Raw genomic sequence first — 9,503 nt, 5'->3', positions numbered from 1 at the left:
CCCTACCCCACATTTATTTGATGCAATGTCCCCATTGCATGCTAAAACAATTAAAGAACATAAAATTAACGATAGAGAATTGGAACAGACTCCCCAAGGGTAGTAGTGGTGAGATCGAATAGGGCTGCTAAAAGTTGCTCCAAAATTACTGGAAGACAAAAAACTGGAACCGTTGCTTCTAAATGTGCCATAAAATAAAACCAAGAACAACAACTTCTGGGATGTGGTGCAAAGGATTGAAAATTAATGCAATGTATAATGACCACGATGTGGGAAAGTGTCAACCACATCGTGTCGTCGAATGAGAAAAAATATATATCGCGAATAATATTGTGGCCTCGACGTGGCAAGTGGTGGCCACGTCATGGTGTCAAGAATGGAAGCCTCCTATCGCGATGAAAAACTCCCCCACGACATAGAAAAGTGTCAAGCATGTCGTAGTAGTCGGAGGATACCTCTGCTTCGCGTCGAAATAAAACTCCATGGTGTGGGAACAACTCTTCTATGCCATAGGAATCAATGTATAGTTAGAAATGCCACTCTTAAAAGTAATAATCCCTCCAAATATCGACGCGCACCCAAAACTTATTAAAAGTCGTGGCTCTCGATTTTCAACTTCAAACTCTCACACATATTTTTCTCTCATGATAAAACATCAGTTGGTCCTAACGGCTGAACTTACTGCCAGCTTTCTAAGGGCGAAAACTCTGCAAAAATCTAAAAGATCAAAGAGAATCAACATGGAAAACAAAATTACATAAACTAAAACATCCTAATTTAAACAAATTAAATACACACCAAAATAAAAGACTAAGTCTAATAAACCAAAAATAAAAATAAAATAAAAAGGATAACTCGGTCACTCATCATCCTCGTTGTCATGTTGCTGTGCCCCAGATGTGCCTGCTCCATCACCCCTCTGTCCATATGGTGGAGGAAAGGGAACTGGATAAGGATACGCATGTGAAGCAAAGAAACCAGTCAATGCCCCCTCAAACCACTGCTGCCTCGTCTCGACATAATCAGACCGATCATCCATATGCAGAGAAAGGATATCCATGCGCTGAGATAAGTAACTAAGATCAATCTCATGTTGTGGTCCATGATGGGCTCCTCGTGGAGCAGGTCTACGCCTCCCTCATCTCTTGGGCTATGGCTAAGCTACACCCTCCTCGTCGGCCACGTCATCTGGTCATATTCCTAAAATACCATCCTCACCACGCTCAAGTACCCTCATCGACTCCAACAACTATAAACTTATCGGCCTCACGTCATAAAACACCATCGATCTCGTGATATCTCTAATCAATAATTGATATGATCTAGCCAAACGCATGATGAATTGCCCACCACAAATTGGGCTATCCTCACGAAGCCCCTGACTCTCATCCCATATATATAGCTAAAGCAATTGGGAGTTTCAGGTGCCTCCCTAGTGTAGCAAGGGTCCACAGGAAAAACAAATATGTAGAAGGCACTCTCTCAGTATTCTTATGATGCGTGAGAGATATAGAAATCAGGTGATGTAATAATCTGTAAGTGGTGGACAAAATCATCTTCCCTCTAGCAGTGGATGGTGTGTACACTCCCCCAATAATCTCAGCCCAAAATGTATTTTCGTTGTATTCAGTAGGCCGTCCCATAACACAATCAGCAAGGAATTTCGGGAAGTGGAAATTTCTCGTCTCATCCGCAATATAAACTCCCACTCTAAGGGAAAGCTCAATCACACTACATTCCCTACTGACCCCAACAAGTCGAAAGGAAAAGGTTGTCCTATCAATGGAGGTCTTCCTAGGATCAAAGGAAAAAGTAGAATAAAAATCCAACAAAAATTCCTAGTAAACAAGTTCCTGTATCCTGAACAATATCTCCCAACCACAACATACAAACAAAGACACATCACCCGCGTCCAAGTGGGTGCATTGTAAAAGATGTTGGATAAGTTCATCGAGTCCAGTTTGGGATGCCAATCTCTAATCGAATGAATGTGTGATGTTAATTTCTTTGGTGAGCATTTAACTAATCTTGTTCAAATATCTGTCGCGAGTTTCATTGTTTAAACTTTGTGGGAATTGCAAAAATCGGCGATCGGTTTTTTCCACGGGTTGTTTTTTTCTTTGATTTCTTCTAGCTATAATCTGCAAAAAATAAGCACAAAATAAAAAACCACCACAAAAACACAACATAAAAAAATTTAATGGAAAAATTTGTTGTTGGGCTTGTAAGTACACTGGCGTACGTCCAGTGTATGCTAGGCGTACGTCTACAGGTGGTAGTCGTGTGGATGTTCGTCGAGTGTCTAGGCCATAATTTGTCCAAATGTGTAGTTATTAGGGTCTTAATCGATCTATTTAAGCATAATTGAGCACAAATTGTATGAAAAATCGACCCCAAATCAAAATTGTTATGAACCCTAGATTTCTATTTAGGCACAATGCATCAAGATTTTGAAAATAAAACACAAATCAAAGTAAAAGGGTTAACATACAACATACCTTACTGTCGAATTTAGCAAGAAAAGAAGAAAAACCGGAGCTGTATTCTTGAGTACAAGATGTTACAGCGTAATTGGAAAAGAAGTGAAAGAGAAAAACAAGTCAGACCAAGAATGATATAACCTGTCGATGAGGTACGCGGGGCATAATTCCCTACGTGCGTGGGGCGTACATGGTTTTCCATAGGTACGTTGCGCGTAAACTAAACGTACGCAAGACGTACTGATTGTTCCAAGAATTCTTGGCCGCGATCATCTGTCTTGTACGCAAGGTGTACTATTTATTATGTTGGGCGTTATCTGAGAATTATTTTTCCTTTTCTTTTTAGCTTATGCATTTTGTTTTCTTTTTCTATCAAACTCCACCTGGGCACTTTTGAATATTTAAATTATGCACAAAATGACAGCAACAACCTTCCGACAAGTGACACGTTATCAACGAAAATAAATAATAAAAATAAAAATAAATTTAAAAATTAAAATGAAAAACAAATAACGAATAGTCAAATAAACCGATTTAATTGAAAAAAACCGTTCCCCGACAATGGCGCTGAAAACTTGATGTGTTATATATTAATTGCTTAAGTTTTAAATTTATAAAACTGATTTTATCGCAACCAGACTAACACAGATACTAGGCAGTGAACCTAATCATGTAATAGTATAGTTGTGGTAAGATTTTGTGTCGAACATAAGGGGAGAAGTAGTGAATTAATTTGGAGTGTTTCATTATAGGTTACACACGAAAGCAGTAAAGAAAAGTTTTATAGAATTAAATCTCAAACAATCGACTAAACATCAAATCTCGAGAAATTGACCGAAGACAAATCTCTTTAAGTACTTTAGTTTAGACAAATTATTTCTTAAAATCATACATAATTGTGCACACAGACTTATTTATTCATGATCACCGATTTCTAATATGACTAGTGTCATGGTCACGACTACTAATCCTTTGATTTCAACACAACTATTAATTCATTAATCAGGTGAACAAACAATCATGCAAATCAATATTTAGTTTGTATGAAGCAAGATTTGATCTTATTTAACCCTAATGGTCATAGGAATTAAATCATGCAGAGAATGGTCATTCTACTCATGCACACACATTAAGTTCATTACTTATTTCCAAACCCTAGGTTTTTATGAAAACTCTAGTGGATAGCTTTGATTTAAATTAAAAAAGTCGGATGGTCATCTAAACTCTATCAATTTAGCAATAAGGAATAAGTAACAATATTAACACATATGAATCTTCAATCAAACTTGACAAAATAAATTAACCACGAACAAACAATCCAAATAGCAATTAATCCACAAAATCAAGGGTTCATCTAATCATAAACACAAAGCAAAAGGGTTTTAAACCCTAAATCAGAAAGTAAACACATAATGGAATCACAGTAGAATGTTAAACATGGTCACGATAACAAACCACATGATCTCTGACATGAATCCGCTCTCCAATCCTTCGGATCTTCGCTTCTGTCATCTTAATGGCCTTCCGGCCACCTTCTAGGCCCTCAAAACGGCAACATAGAGGTTACTTGTCGACCAAGGATTGATGGAAATCGAGTTGTTCCTTCTGGTTGGCCAAAAATCACTTTTTATATGATTTGGAACCGACTTACGTACGCTGGGCATAAGTCGGGTTACGCGGGGCGTTCTATGAAAAGCATCGCGATTTGCATCCGGATACACCGACCCAGTATGTTGGGCGTACCACGAACTACGTTAGGCGTAGTCTGCATCTTCACATTACGTTGGGCGTAAGTCCCACTATGTTGGGCGTAGTGGGCTGCCTTTATCCATCTTGCTCCTTTTTGCATTCCAAGCCCAATTTCCGTCTTTTTTCGCTTCGTTTCCATTCTAGCAACAATTATTCCTGTAAAATATAAATTTAAACATTATAAGTACCTTTAAGTCCTAAATAACAATTTTTAAAGCTAAAATATTAAGATATGAATATATATATATATATATATATATATCAAACCCTAATTTTGATCATATTTAACTTTGTGCAAGATTAATGAGAACAATGGCTCTGGTACCACTGATCGGTTTTATATGTTACAAAAAATCTTTTTGGCGGAAAAACATAAACCCTAAGTTCACATGCACCCTAAAGGATCCATGTTCTCTTCTCATTATGATTTGCAAACAACAATTGAATATCAAGAACCCTAGAACTACATTGTTATTTTTTAAAATCACTAGAAGGGTATTAGAAAATACATATCTTAGTTTATTATTGCAAATAAACTAGTAATCCTCCCTTTGTTGGTCTTCAAAAAGCAAACACCAGAAGTCTAGTGCCTCTAATGGCTCACACCCAAACCCTAGCAAGAAAACCTTAGGAAGGTGAGAATTTTCAGTTCTCACTCTTGTAGAAGGGTTGGACGAAATTATGAAACCTTAGGAAGGTTTATATAGGTGATTAAGGGAACTAGGATGAGGCAGGTTTCCTAAGAAAAACCTTATCTTTTTCGTTGCTCCCTAAGGACTTCTAGGCTTCCTTATTACCCAAGAAAACCCCTGAATACCATATAAAATTCGTGTCCCTCCTAAGGAGGTTCTAGAATTGGTCAATGTTTAACTTTTAAAAAATTTCACCTTTAGTCCTTCCAGTTTTAATTAATCCAATTAATCCCAAAATTAATTCCAATTAATTTCTGATTAATTTTTAATTAAATCATATTATTTCTAATTAATATGTTATTCTCATAATATATTAAGAAATCATTTATTTTTATTTCTAATTAATTTATTAACTATATAATAAATTAATAAACCAGTCTCTCTCTCTCTCTCTCTCTCTCTCTCTCTCTCTCTCTCTCTCCAAAAAGCATTCTAGTCGATTAGTAGGTTTGAGGGCAACCAAAAAGGACTTTGCGAATAATTCAAGATTATACTAATTTAGTTATTGGCTTAGACATCTAATCCAACAACAAATAGGTTTGATCTTATTTATCATAGTGGTTTAGCATAACAACTAGGCATAATATTAGCTAAAGAGTTTAGGAAGAGTGACTACCGAGCATAATATTATCCTAATGCTATAGGCATAATTAGCTAACTATAATTAGTGATAACTACGTAAAGTTGCATTTTTGACATGCCCCCCCCCCCCCCCCCGAAAAGATTTGGAAAATGGCCCCGTGAAACTCACCTTTGAGTTATGAAACTATTGATGTAAGGTAGAAGATCCACAAGTTTGGCACTAGAGAGACACTCGAAAGTCATTGGCACAAATTTTAAGAGAGAAATAGTGAGAGAGAGAGAGAGAGAGAAATAGATGTGTGTTGAGGTGTGAGAAAGGAACGGCTAAGACTTGTTATTTATAGGGATTTTGAGAGGCACGTCGTGCATATACATGCGAACCGTACAATATTGACACGTGCTGTCTCCTCAGTGTGCAATGCCATCCCGTATCTCGATGAAATCGTGTGTCAGTGCCCGCGGCGCACTACGCGAGCGTGCGTGACAGGACTATTAAACTTTGGAATTTCGTAACTCTCAAATACAAACTCCCTTTTCTACGACTTTTATATGTCTTGTAGATCTCATCGTTCTCTACGACTTTCCTTTTGGTTATTTTTGCTGGTTTTGACTTACATTTTTCGACTAGTTTTTATTTTTGTTAACAATCATATCTTCCTTATATGATCCCGTTTTAAGCGTTCTCTTCTTCATAATTCTTACTTTAAGTAGTACTACGTTTGTCTAGTTGACGACTTTTCCCAAAAGTCGACCAATCTTTTTGTAGTTTTTGTCATTGTAATTTTCGAAGTACAACAAATATTTATTTACTAGAAATGTCATATATTTCTCGTGTCTCGGATTGTTGCGAAACTTATATTTCTGGAATTGTGGTAGCGTGTAGAATTTAAATATGTTAACCTGCTCGCAAAGTGATGTGATTTTTTGCGCACTTATTTTTGAGCCTATGGTTTGATGTTAATAAGAGTGATGGTTGAAATTTTTGGCGTTTACAAGATCGTATTATTGTGTTTTGACGTTGGTTATTGATGGTGGCTAACAATGAAATTTCGGAGTTGCCATAATCTGTTACTTAATGTGTAATCGATCCACAACCTCCAATCCTTATCTTTGTCCTGCATTGATTACTTATTCATTATTATACATATCTTACAAATGTATATTGACTAATCTTCGATTATTCCCTAAGTGGTACCCGACCGAATAGAAGACGTCTACCGATTAACCCATGTCTACACACAAAGCAAATCAATAGAAAAAATAAAATTTTAACTTTTTAAAGAAGAGTTATCTCAATAAAAACTATTTGAAGAATGTTTAGTATTATCTCAATCATATTAACATAAACACTTATACTTTTAATTTTGACACGTATATAACTTTTCTTGTATGATCAACATGTAATATTTGTTGCTTAATGTGCATTCCTCACAAACTATCACGTAGACTTCAATTTTGACACGTATTTAAAACGTATGGAACTTTTTTGCATGATCAACACGTAATATTTTTTACTTAATGTGCAATCCATCCACAACCCAATCCTTATCTTTATCGTGCGTAGATCTGTTATCCATTAATATACATATCTTACATATGTTTTAAACAAATATTGTATGTATGTGTAAACCAATCAGAATTAAGAAAAAATAAAATTATTAATAAATCATGTAAGGGTATAAGGGTAATCTTAATAAATCTAATTATGGTAAAAATAATAATTCAATTAATATATACCCTAAAATTAAGGTAACAAAAACCATATATCTATCAATGGTCGTTGTTGAATTGATTCATTTGCATAGTTGCAGTGAAGCCTAGATCCGGGACGCCGTCTTCCTTCCTTCCCCGTTGGACCATCACAGTCAGCAGCGCCGATTATTTTTTTTCTCTCCTGCTGCATGTTACGGCATCAACACTCTGGTTTCCTTCCCCTTCAATCGGTTGTTTTCTTAACCTAAATCCACAGGAGTGAAATCTTGTTTTGATGTAAGTTTTTCTCTTTTTTTAATTTGGGTTTCCGCTAGAATATCGTTTCCGTTTTCTTACCGATTATCTCCATAAGGTTTTTCTTTGTTTTTGATTTCTAGAGTTATAATGATTATAAACTATGTAGATTATAATATTAATTTTTGTGCTTTGTTTCTTTAAATGCTAATGCTTTGAAGTTTCATAGACTTTTTTTATAGAACTCCAATACTCTTCTTGACAAGTTTTTTGCTAATAAGAATTTTATCGACCAAAAAAACATTACAAGGAATTGTTTTTTTTCTATAGCTCTCTGTTATTCTTTGCAAAGAGTAATTGTTTTTTTTCTTTATATGCGGTACTTGCCTTATTTTTATTTGTAAAATTTAGGTTTGATGATTCAATGTATTTATTGGAAAAAAATGGAGGAGAAATGAGTAATACATAATTTGCAATCTTTAGTTTCATTTAATTGATTTTGATTTTGCGGAATTACTTATTCTTCTTGTTGCAACTGTGTCTAAATGTTCTGCCCTCTACATGTTCGATAAAATGTCTATAATAACCCATCTTTTTTATTGCAGTTTTAGGATTACATTCTATTAGAATAAATTAAAATGCTTTAATGTGCACTATATTCTGTTAGAATTTATAGTTTTTATTCTCATAGAATGTACTGAATTTCTAATATTTGAAAGTTGATTATATTTTCTTTGTGGATTTATTCTTTTAGAATATACTAAAAGTTTTAATATTTTAAAGTTGATTATGTTTTTTTTTTTGTAGATATAGATTTTGAAGAGGCTCATTGATGTGGAAAAAAAACATGGAGAACGAACGTATTCTAGCAGAATGTATTCTGCCAGAATGTATAAAGTGTTTCTTAACAATAATATTTTTTTTGAATGAATTAGTGTTTTTGTTAGATTTTGATGTTTTTTTTTAACTATTCTTAGTTTTAATATTTAAGAATAAATGTAATTCTTAAACATTATTAATCATTTTTGTTTCAGAACTAGATGCGTTCCAGCGCGTTGCGCTGGTCGGAAGTGGTGTTGTGTGGGACGAAATGATGCATGTGGATTGGAATCAATGTTGAAGTATAACATTATAATAGGAGGATGAAACAATAGACATACATATGAAAGTAGGTTGCTAATTTATTGTATTTAACTAAAATTAAATGCAGAAATAACAAATTTACTTGTACTTGAGTAAACAACACTCAAACCTATATAATACAAATAATGAAGAAGTAAAAGCAAGTTCCTGCAATTCCATTGAATTTGAATTCAACAATCCTGTTATGATGTTGCCTGTGCCTTTGGCTGTAACTGATCAAAAGGGCAAGTTGTAGCTATGCTGGGAGTCTGTCAACCAAACAACTATTTTTTATGTGAAATCTACCTGTGTAATAGCAGCCTAAATGATAAATAATTTTGTTTTCATGTGCCTACCCATTACATTTCCTCAAAAAAATATGCACATAAAATTATACTCCCCCCGTCCCAAAATTATTGTCCACAGACAAAAAACACACAGATTAAGGAAGCATTAATTACCACTAACTTTATACAATAAAATGACAGTTTTGTCCTTACTTTGCATTTAATGTTCCATTAAATGCTTTGCATTAAGGAAGCATTATGTTCCACTAATTTTACACAAATAGTCATTATTTATATCTTGAAAATCCTCATGTAAAAGAATACAACCATATAAACAATTTCAAAACATACAAACTTACCAGCAAACACACTGATACAGTGGGCCGCAAATCCATAACCACCATACCAGAAAACCAAAAAAACAAAAATAAAAAAAATGATACTTTTAATATTATATCAACATGTAACTTCAAAATATAGAAAAAAACAACAGATTATGAGAAATGCTTCACCTATATATCAAGATTCTGACAGCTCACAAGCTCGGTAGAGTCGAAACTCCTCGAAGCAATCACATTCCAAACATGTAGGATTTCGATTGGCAAAGAAAAAACACTTAAGCCATTTATCCAGTTATACAAAAC

General features: G+C 34.5%; 1 long non-coding RNA gene across 1 annotated transcript; it reads left to right on the top strand.

The window, feature by feature from the left end:
- The first annotated feature begins 7,319 nt into the window (after positions 1 to 7,319).
- On the top strand, positions 7,320 to 8,600 carry LOC145114718 (uncharacterized). The gene is made up of 3 exons (XR_013711172.1): positions 7,320 to 7,492; positions 8,258 to 8,340; positions 8,485 to 8,600. It is a non-coding gene; the product is annotated as an uncharacterized LOC145114718 (long non-coding RNA).
- The last annotated feature ends 903 nt before the right edge of the window (positions 8,601 to 9,503 follow it).

This window comes from Lactuca virosa, chromosome 5 (genome assembly GCF_052849685.1).
Source record: "Lactuca virosa cultivar CGN04683 chromosome 5, Lactuca_virosa_CGN04683_v6, whole genome shotgun sequence".
Taxonomy (NCBI): Eukaryota; Viridiplantae; Streptophyta; class Magnoliopsida; order Asterales; family Asteraceae; genus Lactuca; species Lactuca virosa.
The sequence above is the reverse complement of the archived record's forward strand: the minus strand, read 5'-3'. Positions and strand labels throughout refer to the sequence as shown.